The sequence below is a fragment of the Nannospalax galili genome, unplaced genomic scaffold (genome assembly GCF_000622305.1).
Source record: "Nannospalax galili isolate Female #2095 unplaced genomic scaffold, S.galili_v1.0 scaffold33, whole genome shotgun sequence".
Lineage (NCBI taxonomy): Eukaryota > Metazoa > Chordata > Mammalia > Rodentia > Spalacidae > Nannospalax > Nannospalax galili.
In genome coordinates, this window is record NW_008335436.1 from 1,443,953 (window position 1) to 1,456,846 (window position 12,894).

Sequence of the window (12,894 nt, forward strand, 5' to 3'; positions counted from 1 at the left end):
TTTTTTTTTTTTTTTTTTTTTTTTTTTTTTTTTTTTGAGACAGGGGCTCCCTGCAGCCCCAGCTGGCCTAGAACTCAGTATGAAGACCAAGATGACCTCAATCTCACAGAGCTCCACCTGCCTCTGCCTCCTGAGTGCTGGGATTAAAGGCATGCACTGCCATGCCCAGCCTAGAAAGTTCTTTGTAACATCCCAAACAAGCTTTTGTACTAGATACAATATAAAACAAAATTCACACAACATCAATCCATTGCAAAAGAAGTTATACTCCTGTGAGCATTGGGTTAGCAGTTACATTTTGTCCATGACAATTCAGCCAATCAGGGTTGAGCAACAGCCAGATCATGCACAGGTCATAAACACAGAAGTGTTTCCATAGCCAGATTTCAGAACTCAGGCACAATGTCGTAAATGACTTGCCAAGCTGTCAAAATTGCTGTCTTGGAGTACAACCACTTAGGAACACAGTCTACTTTGCCACCGGAATGCTTCCTTAATCCACGTGACTCCAATGCTCCTTCTTTTGGAGTGAGGAGAGAATGTTCCACTAGGAGTATTGTGAAGATTAAGACAACATATATCACTTATAAATCTGAGCTGCATTGATACATATGAAGGTAAATAATCGAGTTATTATTATTATCATTATCTCATGGAAGACACTATAAGGCCAATGTGTAACCCAGGTCACCAACAGATGACAGAGGTCATGAGAGTCCTTCACTATCCCTAGGGTATGGAATTGTGGACCACAGACCCTGAGGACACAGTCCCATGGAAAGGCTTTCTGGGTAATAGGGAAGGGCCTCCAGCTCTCTGGTGTTTTTACTTTCTTTTTCTGTTTTCTATTTTATCATTTTATATTATTTTATTCGAGATAAGGTCTTACCCACATTCCTTGCTGTGACTGCCCAATGGGTCCCCAGAGCACCCAAAGGCCATTTCAGTTAATTTTCTCTCAGAAAACTCCAGCACATCACCGCTCCATGTTTCCACACTATATTACAAAACTAGAACGTTCCAGAGGAGACCTACGTTCCAGTATTCAGATCCTAAACCTAATATTCTTTTCATTATGAAAAATGCCAAAGTCTTCCCTATGACTGGAGCAGAAGTTCTTTAATTTTCTTATTACTCGGAGGTATTTGAAAGGGGGATTTAGAGGGTCAGTTAATACCCACAAACCCAGATGTGTACAGAATAAAGGAAGCGGCCGGCTTAACTGTTATCCTACCATTTACACTCAAAGACAACCAAACTAGAGTTTGAGTCAGTTAGAATGCTGATGCTTAACCAAGCCAGTGTGTTTGCTGGCAAGCATCAAAAGCTCATGCCTGGCGCTTCAGGCCAAAAGTGGGTTCTTAGCGCCCACTAGTGATTATTTTTATCATTGCATGGGTGGTTTAAAAAAAAAAAAAAAAAAACTGCAAACCCAGCTATGTCTGGAAGAGAACCATGATTAACCTCAGCTTCACACATGCCAAATAAGCGATAATTAGGCTTAACTAGAATGTGCATTTTTCTGTGACAGCTTTCTTCATGCATTAAAAATGCATCTCTTTAGGAAATCAAACATATGAAAACACAGGATTATATGAAACTACTTCTGTTGAGAAAATTCACCACTTACAAATCAAGCATCTTGTATGTGAGTGCACGCATGTGTACATGTGCATGTAAGTGTGTGAGTGTTCTTGTGTGAGGGCGCACATATGTGTGGGTGTACATGTAAAGGTACCTTTGGAGGCCAGAAGAGTGTATCTGGAGCTGGAGTTAGAGGCAGTGGTGAGCAATCCAAAGCGAGTGCTGAGAATCGAAACCAGGTCCTCTGCAAGAGCAGTACACGCTGTTAACCACTGAGCCACCTCTCTGGCCCCAAGTCCATCTTTTTTTTAACATGGGTTTTGAAGCTCAAACTCAGGTCTGTATATATGCAAGTATTTCACTAATTAAGCCATCTCTACAGCCCCTTTAATAGAATCTTTTTAAAAGACTAATTCCTGCCAGAACTGGTGGTGTATGCCTTTAATCCCAGCACCAGGGAGGCAGAGGCAGGTAAATCTCGGTGAATTTGGGGTTAGCCTGATCTACATTGTGACTGTCCAGGCCAGCCATGGCTACATAGTGAAACCTTATCTCAAAAAAAAAAAAAAAGAAAGAAAATAATGAAAGAAAAGAAAAGAAAATCCTCTGGTGGACAAATTCTTGATAATACAAAACAACCACCTCCATACACACATTTTTAGAATATTATAGCACAGATTCACAGTGTTAGCAAGCACATAAAAAATGGGCTTAAAGTAAGTAAAATGTCCTGTGATTTCGGAATTTTGTCTGTTTTGTTCATCACTGAAATTCCAGGCAATGGCACAGTGCCCAGAACCCAAGAAGGCACTCAATATGTATTGGTCAAATAGAGCTGAATTGGAAAAAGCAAGAATGAAATTGCAAAAGCTTGGGGCTGGAGAGGTGGCTCAATGGTTAAGAACACTGGTCGTTCTTGCAGAAGACCCAGGTTTGAATCCCAGCACCCACATGGCAGCTAACAACTGTCAGTAACTCCTGTTCCAGGAGATCCAAAGCCCTCTTCCATCCTCTGTGGACATTGCATGACATGGATGCATTTACATACATGCAGGCAATACATGCATACACATAAAATATCTTTTTAAAAAGAAATTGCAAAAGCTCCAAATGCTAAAATCCCACCAGGAAGTGGATCTGAATACATGGTGTGCAGAAGAAATCAGAAGGAATCAGAACTGGCGGAGGCAGTGGACAAAGAGCAGAGTGCTTGGGACTGGTCCCTGCCTGTGGTCCCTGGACACATAGCACTTTCTGCAATAGAAGGGGTGTATATTGCTCAGCTCTCAGTCAAAGCTCTCTACTTGCTTAAGGGCTCAGCCTCTTCAGTGAGTCTCCATCAGCCAAGAGTGGCACTTCCACACATCACTTTCACCTAGAACTCCAAATTCAGCTAATACACCAGGCACTGTGGTACTCTCCTGCAGTCTCAGCAACTCTGAAGGCTGAGACAGGAGGATTGCTTAAGCTCAGGAGTTTGAGAGCAGTCATGGCAACATAGCGAGATCCAACCTCAAAAATAAATAAATAAGGGTGTTGAAGAGATCACTCAGCGGTTAAGGGCAACAAGGACCACTTCTCTTGCAGAGGACCCAGGTTCAAATCCCAGCACCCACATGGTAGCTAACTCCAGTTCCAGGGAATCCAACACCTCTTCTGACCTCTGAGGGCATTGCATGACATGAGTGCACTTACATACATACAGGCAATACATAAAATACATAAAGTACACATAAAATAAAAATAAATAAAAAATTTGCAAAAGAATTCAGCTACTAGGGATAAAAAAAATACCTTTTCAGAGGTTTCATCATCAATTATAATACAATTACTTCAAAATACTTTTTCTTTTTTATATTTTTTGGTCTTTTTTTTTAAACTAGGTCTCCCTGTAGCCCCAGGTGTCCTGGAACTTACTATGTAGACCAGGCTGGCCTTGAACTCACAGAGATCTGCCTGTCTCTGCCTCCCAAGTGTACCACCACACCCGGCTTCTTCTTTTTTATATTTTTATACATTATATTTTTATGCAATGTATTTTGATCATATCTCCCCTCCCCCCCTCTCCAATTCCTCTCATGTCCCCCCAAAGCCCCCTCTAAAATTCATATCCTCATCTTGTACAATTATAAATATAACCTACTGATTCCAGTTAGTGTTGTCTGTATGTACATGGGTGTGGGACTGACTATCTGAGGGCTTGTACCTAAAGAAAACTGACTCTCCCTCCTTCAGTCAACTACCTATAGTTCTTCAGCTATAAATGGAGACTTGTGAGCCCTTCCCCATCCAGCTGGAAGGTTGACTGGTATGGTCTTATGCAGGTCTTGTTCAGGCAACCATAGTTATTGAGAGCTATTCACAAGTACAAGATCCCTCTCATGACCAGAAGGCACCATCTGCAGCAGGTCTCTGGGTCCTCTGGCTCTTACAATCTTTCTGTCCTCTCTTCCATGCTCCTTGAGCCTCATGTGTAAAGGTATCATAGATGTCGCATTTGGGGACAAGCACTCCACAGTCACTTGTTCTCTGCTCTTTGACCAGTTGTGGTTCTTTGTCATATCTTCTGTCTGCTACAAAAAGAAGCTTCTGTGATGAGGAATGAGAGCTTCATTAATCAAGAACGCCCATAGGTGTGGCTCCTAGCCTAGAAACCTCTTTTTAATTTTATTTATTCGTATTTTATGTGTATAAGTGTTTTCCTGAATGTAATTTTACCACTTGCATGCTGTGCCCACAGAATCCAGAAAAGGGAATCAGACCCCCTGGAACTGGAATTACAGACTGATGTGAGCTGCCATTTGGGTGTCAGGCAGAGAATTTGTGTCCTCTACAAAAACAGCAAGTGCTCTTAACCACTGGGCCATTTCTGTAGCCCTAGAAGTCATTTTTAGCCCAAATTTGCCCTCCTTCAATTTATACACAAGCCAAAACATGCCTGGATTTGGGGGCTCGAGTCCTTGCTTCTGTCTTCAGATAGCCATTTCTGCTTGTCCATCCAGAGACCTGAGAAAACACTGGAAGGTGATGTTGGTTTCAGTCTATGACATCATACTTCCTGAATAACAACAGTAGAAGGGCTCCTTTCAAGCCCACCCTGGAAATCACATTTTCCAAACATATGATGACAAAATATGTGAGCACTGAATGGAAAAATGAGAAAATAATCTAGAAAGCCTTCCATCAAGTTCTCTGGCTAAGAATAAGCACTGCCATTTAGCTACCGCGGACACTGACAGCATGACCAGTTTGTCAAGTTCTTTTACTGGAAACATATGAATTATAAAATAACCAAATGATCACATGTCCTCTTGGTATTCATTCAGTACACATTTTTAAAAGAATGAGTTCTGGGGGCTGGAGAGATGGCTCAGCAATTAAAAGCACATAGTGCTCTAGTAGAGCACCCAACTTTGGTTCTCAGCACCCACATGGCAGCTCACAACAGCCTGTAATTCCAGTGCCAGGGGATCCAACACTCTCTCTAGCCTCCAAGAGCACCAGACACGCATGTAGTGCACATGCGTACATGTGGACAAATACTCATATACATAAAAAATAACTTTTTTAAGGGAAAAAATAAAAAAAAAAATAGGTGACAGACCTGCAAAATGGCTCAGCACTTGCTGCCAAGACTGATGACCTGAGTTCATCAGCAGAAGGAAAGAACCAACTCCCAGAAGTTGTCATCTGATCGCCACATGCCCACCCTGGTATATGCATGTGCGCGCACGCGCGCACACACACACACACACACACACACACACAGACGATGCTATGTAAAATGCTTGGAGCAGTTCTTAACACATAGAAACTGATCAATAATATTAGATTCTATACCAAAAAAATAGTTTATTAGATAACTGTAACCCTGTAAACACAGCCAATCCTTATACCACACAACAGTGAAATTCAAAGCACTTCTTTATCAGCAAGAACAAGAACAAAATTTGAAAGGGCATCACATGGTATCTTTTGATTCCAACCACAAGATAAGGCCTTTTAAACATCTAAGATAACTCTAGGCACCTATTTCTTTCTGCTCTAAAGATTTAACACCTAGATGTGATTCTTTTATAATTCCACAGAAAATATTTTTGCAAAAATTAGCTTGGCCACTAGAGGGCTCTCATAGTCTCCCAGTGACACTAGAGAAAAGTTACTTAAATGCAATTTATACAAAGAATGACTATAACAACCTCACTGGCATATACCTTTTTCCAAAGTAATTTGGCAATACGTGGCAAAATTATATATTTTCTTTCATCCAGCTTCTGCAAATTTCTCTTAGAAATTTAGAAAAGTATTCAGATAAGTTTTGCAATTTATATTTCAATTGTCGATTAAGAAATAGATAAAAGCTAGAAAGATGGCTCAACAGTTAAGAGCACTGACTGCTCTTGCTGAGAACCTGGGTTCAGTTCCTAGTACCCACATGGCAGCTAACAACCATCGGTAACTCCAGTTCCAGGGAATCCAATGCCCTCTTCTGGCTTTCATGAGCATTGTACACATGGGTGCAGTTACATCTATGCAGGCAAAACACTCATACATATAAAACAAAAATAAAAAAAGTTTAAGTAGATGATATGTTATAAAATATCATTTTTACTTGGGAGGCAGAGGTAGGGGGATCTCTGTGAGTTTGAGGCCAGCCTGGTCTACATAGTGAGTTCCAGGACAGCTGGGGCTACAAAAGGAGACCCTGTCTCAAAAAGAAAAAAAAAAAGAAAGAAAAGAAAATGAAGTATTATTTTTGAAGTGCACACTGCTAAATGTCATCTTAATATATGTACAATTGGTAACTCTTTTGAATACATATAAATATATTTGGAAATATGCACTGAAATTTAACAATTCCTCTGAGTGATGAGATTGAAGTGGTTTATTCTCTTTTGGTCTTTAAACATTTTCCCATTTTTTTTCCATTAGAAAGGAGCTGTCTTGACAAAGAGAAAATGCTCTTTTAATTTTTAAGTGTAAAATATTTTAAGTACCTTAAAATATTTGTGAGCCAGTGAATGAGATGGGGAAAGTCATTTGCCACCAGCCCTGATGGCCTGAGTTCAACCCCCAGGACCCATAGGGTACAAGGAGAGAATCAACTCCAACAAGTTGTCCTCTGACCTCCACACATAGAGCATGGCACATGTGCACATGAATGTGCATAGGACCACAATAAATAAATAAATAAATAAATAAATAAATAATAAATAAATAAATAAAATTTTTAAATGTGAGTTACTATGTAAGAGTCTTTGAGAGTATTCATGGCTCCATACATCATGTGCCTACCTTCCCTTCCCTCTTTTGCTAGAGGTTGAACACAGAGTATTGAGTATACTAGTCAAGTGCTCTATCACTGAGCTGCACTCTCAGCCCAAGTGGCCATCTTCACAGTGTATCACTACCACATTACAGTCCTCCTCCCCAATAGAACATGGTCCAAAACCTAAGGATGCAAAATCACAGAAGCCCTTCATGACATGGCACTGTAAAGAACCCCTGCCGTCTGTTCAGCCCCCTCGCCCAAGCAATGTCCACCTCATTCAGCTGACCTCTTTGGCCACTCCTCAGGGAGAGACACCACATTCTCATCCTCTGTGCCCTATACTTGGCCTTTCACTCTGCTAAAAATGGCTTTCTCAACTTGAGTTACTTTTCATTCATTTAAAGCCCAAGAACCTCAGCAAGATGGCTCAATAGGCAAAGGCACTTGCTACCAAGCCTAAAGACCTCAGCTTGATCCCCAAGATCCATATGGTGAAAGGAGAGAACTAATTCCTGCAAGTTGTTCTCTGGCTTCCACGTGTGCCCCATGGCACATGTGAGCAATGGCTCACACACACAAATACAAATAAATGCTTTCTTCCTGAGTAGTTCTCAAGGGTCCCCACAACATCTTGTAGATGCTGCATCAAAATGTGACTCAATGGGTGGAGTGCTTGCTGCTAAGTTCAGATACCTCGCACCCATGTTAGAAGCTAGGTATGGCAGCTCACACCTGTAACCCCAGCACTTAGAAAGATGTAGAGTTAGGAGGATGCAGAGATGTGGACCATAGGGGTTCACCGGCCAGCGAGTCTATCTGAAACTGCTCCAAACTCACTGAGAGCCTATCTTTAATTTTTGTTTTTCAGAGTCCCTCTGTAGCCCCAGGCCTGGAATTTGCTCTGTAGACCAGGCTGACCTTGATCTCACAGAGATCCACCTGCCTCTGCCTCCTGTGTGTTAGGACTAAAGGTATTTGCCACCACACCTGGCCAAGAGAGATCCTATCTTGAAAAATAAGGTGAAAAGAGATAAAGGAAAGCATCTGATGTCAACCTCTGGCCTCTATACACACACACACACACACACACACACACACACACACAGAGGCAAACACACCCACACATGCATATCACACACACGCATGTGCACACACGCATACATTATAAGTTTTAGCTATGGACTGAATGATATCAGTTGGTTTCTCCAGTTTAATACTGCATGTTAGTAGCCTCCAAGCAGCCCTCCCACAGCAACTTCTGCCATAATGCTTTCTAACAATAACAGATTCTCCTCCATCCCCTCATCTCCCATCTTTGAAAGCTCAGCTCTGGTGACATCTTGAACAGGAACCTTCTCCACCTTCCAGGCTGAGCTGGTGTACCCCGAATCTTAGTGACCTGTATAGACCTCTGTTGTTGAACTCACCCACATGGCTTTAGGTTCAGGTACGTGTCTGGGAGTTCCTCAAAGGCGGATGCTGTCTGACTCGTTCCTACAAGTCACAGTGTCAGCCAGGGCAAACAACCATTGTTATCTGAACCAAATACCTGCCCTTGTATCTTTCCACAGGAAGCTCTAGCTTTAATGCATAAGAGCCCCTGCTATCCACCATGATCTCCTGGGGAGAACTTTATGGTTCTTTCCTGTTAAGCAAGCTGCAAAATGACCCCCTAATCGTGTCCATCTCCTGTCATTCAGTCCTGTGTGATGCCCTCTTACATTACTCCAGTGTTAGCAAGACCAACCGCATTTGACAGAAATAATTATGTATCACTTGCAAGACAAGTTTATAAAGAGGCTGTGGCTACACAGGACAGAAGTGATCAAAATAATGATGTCAGAAGTTCTAGGCAGAAATAAGGAAAAAACTGTCAGAACCAGAATTTTCAGTGCTTTATAAACTAGTAAAAACTTTACAGTGGCTTAGCCATCACACAATCACACAATTGGGTGGGGGGAAGCCATCTTCAAAATGAAATGGAAGTCATGCAGAATTTTTATATGCCTACACCATCCTGTTCCTGACATGGCAGCAACAGCCCAATTACCTTAAACCAGAGGAAAAGCAGGCTTTATTCAAAATGTATAGTAGATAACTCTTCTGACCTTACACCATACACTTAGAAACTGCTTTTGTTTAAATACATTAACTAGATTTCACAGTGCTGGAAGGTGCTATGCATGCCACTGAAAGAAAAAAGTAATCATCAACCTTGCCCAGCTGTGAATCCTGCAAGCTACAACAACAACTGGCCTGGCAAGATATGCCCACTGTTGCAATAGTGGCACGAATGTTATGGGAGTAACCATTTCTGATTGGATTTAAGGCCCACTTCACAAGATGGAGTCCATACCTGGCACTGTTATCGGGCCTAAGAACCTGTAGCTAGACAGGTCACAGGCCATAGGGGAAAGCCAGACTGTATTTGAAATGTTTATTCTGCTAAATGGACATAGTATTAAACTGATCCCTGATGACTTACTGTTATACCTATAGATTAGTGCATCTCTCAATTCTCATCAGAGAAGCCTCTTTACACAGCAGATGGTGATTAACACAGAGATCCACAATTGTCCAAGTGCAGGGAATAAGAAACTACAGAGTACTTAGCCCTGAATAGGACACCTATATTACACTCTCTCCTCCCAAGGCTCAGAGATCATTGCAGAACAGGGAGCAGAAAGATCATAAGAACCAGAGGTAGAGGATAACCACAGGGAAACTGTCTTCCAGACAACAGGGCAGTTATACATAGGAACTCACAACAATTATGACAGTATACATAAGACCTACACAGGCTGAGACCAGACAAATTCCCAGCATAGAACAGGGAAGAGGGACAAGAAGCCCCAGCCCTAGATGACGATCTATTGGCAACTGATAGCTGCTGGGAGAGAAAGAGTCAGGTTTTTGGGGGGGGTCAGATTTTTTTTTTAATGTGTATGCGTGTATTGCCTGCATGTAGGTAAGTGCATCCATGTCGTGCAATGCCCGAGGAAGACAGAAGAGCCATTGGATACCCTGGAACTGGAGTTTCGGACAGTTGTTAGCTTCTGTGTGGATGCTGGGATTCAAACCTGGGTCCTCTGCAAGGACAGGCCAAGTGTTCTTAACGGCTGAGCCTGGTAGGTTGACCAAGCTCCATGGGATAGACCCACACAGAAGGGCATTTGGAGAAACATATTGGACTTGATAGGCCCTGAAAAAACAATAACAACAGACATGAAACCAAGTGGGGGTTATTAGGTAGGATGGATATAGAAGAAGGAGGTCTGAAAATGATCAAAATACATTGGAATTCTAAAAATAAAAATATATTTTCTTAATTGGCTCCTCACATGGGCCCAGGCAGAAACCAGAAGCAGGAGGAAAGCCTGGCTCTACTTCCTGCCCGCGGCATCTGTCTCCTCCACTTTGGGACAGTCACCTGCTTGATTCTGCGTAGGCGTGTTGATCACTAAGGAGTGTCTATCTAAAAGCAGATGTTACCTAACCTCTCTCATCCCTCTCATCCCTGTTGGAGGCTGAAGGCACAAAGATAAGAGTAACTAAAATATCTGACTGTCGGCTTTTATAGTATCCCGTTCCAGACCTCTAAAAGGTGCCTCAAGGTTTCTAGTCATTGCCCTGAACCTATATTTACCTGGATTCCAGGAACAGCAGAGCCTTGAAGACAGATCACCCCATCACAAGATCACCCCCAACCAGAAGCAATCATTTCATGGGAACTGGCTTATCCCCTCAAGCACTAAGGACTGCTTCCTTCAAAGCACCCTGCAGAACTAGAACTGAGATAACGATCCACCAGACCACACCTTGACCAAGGTTGTTTAATTATGCATATTTCTTGCCCCCTGCCCTGATTCTTCCTCCATGGAAACCTAAAGCTCAGTAGGTGTCCCAAGGATGGACTGGACAGGTCACTGACCTCTTTATCTGTACTTCCCAATGTGGCAGTATTCATTATACTCCTTCCTGCAGTGGCTGGGGAGATGGCTCCATCAGTAAATGCTTACTACACAAGCACGAGCCCCTGAGTTCAGATCCCCAGCACCCATGTAAAAAAGCCAGGCATGGCAGTACATGTCTGTAACCCTAGTGCTGGAGGTGGGGGGGAGACAGGCAGATCCCTGGAGCTCAATGGCCAACCAATCTAGTCAATCAGTGAGCTTCAGGCTCAGTAAGAGATTCTGTCTCAGAAACTAAGATGGAGAATGATGGGGGAAGACACCCACATGCGCACACAGCCACAAGTAGGTACACATGCACACAGCTCTGCTCTCACCAGTGTTTAATTGGTGTATTGGTATAGGTGGTTGAACATAGTCCCAATTTTTCCCCTAAAACTCCAGTAACACTCCAAACTTACAGATGCATGAGGCAAAAAAATGCCACAGAATAGGCTGGGGATGCCGCTCAGTAGGGTGATTTGCCCTTGTATGCACAAAGCCCTGGTTTTGATCCCCAGTACCACGTAGACCTGGCATGGTAACACATCACTGTAATTATAGCACTCAGGAGGTAGAGGCAGGAGGATCAGAAGTTCAAGGTCACCTTCAGCAGCACAGTAAATTCAAGTTGAGCCTAAGATACAGGAGACCTTGCTTTTTTGTAAATATATATATATATATGAATACACACACACACACACACACACACACACACATACACTAAGGGACCCAGAAGTCATAGCAAAATTCTTCTGGCAAACAGGGAATTGGAAAGAATTGTGTATGTGGAGGAATTTGGAAAGGCGCACACAACAAGCCCAGGCAAGACACACGCCCAGAAAAGACTTGAGAAAGCCTTAAGCAATCATCTTGGGCTGGTCCTTAGGACTAGAGCAACCTCAGGCTGACCTCTTCGATCGATCGCAGTAAGCCTGGCTGAGAGTTGAAGGAGTGTCCAGACAAACTCCGAAGACTGGGGGAGCTCCTTGGATGTTTCCCATCTGGGTTTTTTGCTTCTCATTTTTGCTTATTTATTGGATAATTTTTCTTGTTTCTTTATTTATTTAGCTTCCGTCATTTAAGGCAACCAACCCATCAAAGCATTAAACATGAGCAAAAGGAAGAAAGCCTTTACAAAAATAATATGAAGGGGCTGGAGAGATGGCTCAGTAGTTAAGAACACTGGTTGTTCTTGTAGAGGACCTGAGTTCGAGTCCCAGCACCCACATGACAGCGATGAACCATCCTTAACTCCAGCTCCAGGGGAATCCAAAGCCCCCTTCTGACCTGACAGCATTGCATGACATGGATGCACTCATATACATGCAGGCAATACACTTATACACATAAAATAATAATAAATAAAATACTTTTTAAAATATGGAAAAATCTTAAAACAAATAAACAAACATAGCTCTTAACAATTTTTTTTAAGCCAGGAAATCTTGGAGAGAGGGAACTATCTTATTTCCAGAGTTAACAAGTTATAATTTTCACATACTCAGCTGAAGACAAGAATAGAAGACATACAAAGACATAGAATTACTACTCTACCTGTTCATAAGAAAAAACACCAAAAAGACCGACAGAAATCATCCCTGAAGAAGCCAGGTATCAGATCACAAGCTTCAAGACAAAGACTTCATGTATTAATTCACCGAGAGAAACAACCTAACAGAGGAAGGGTTTGGTTTTGGCTTAACATTCAAGGGATACAGTCCATCATGCAGGGAAGGGAAGGCAGAAGGACCTGACACACTGTCTGCAAGCAGGAAACAGAAAGCAGACAATCAGGGCTCGATTAGAAAACAAGGCTAGCCCTAAGTGACCCACATCTTCCACCTTAAGGTTCCCACAACCTTCAAACACAGAGCCAAGGCTGGATGTGGTGGTGGACATCTCAGCACTCAAGAGGCAGAGGTAGGTGGACAGCTGTAAGATGGAAGCCAGCCTGGTCTACATAGTGAATTCCAGGCCAGCTAGAGCTACAGGGAGATGCTGTCTCAGAAACAAAACAAAATAGTGCCACCAGGTAGGGGCCAACCCTTCAAACTCAAGAGCTCCCAGGTAGCATCTCATTCAAAA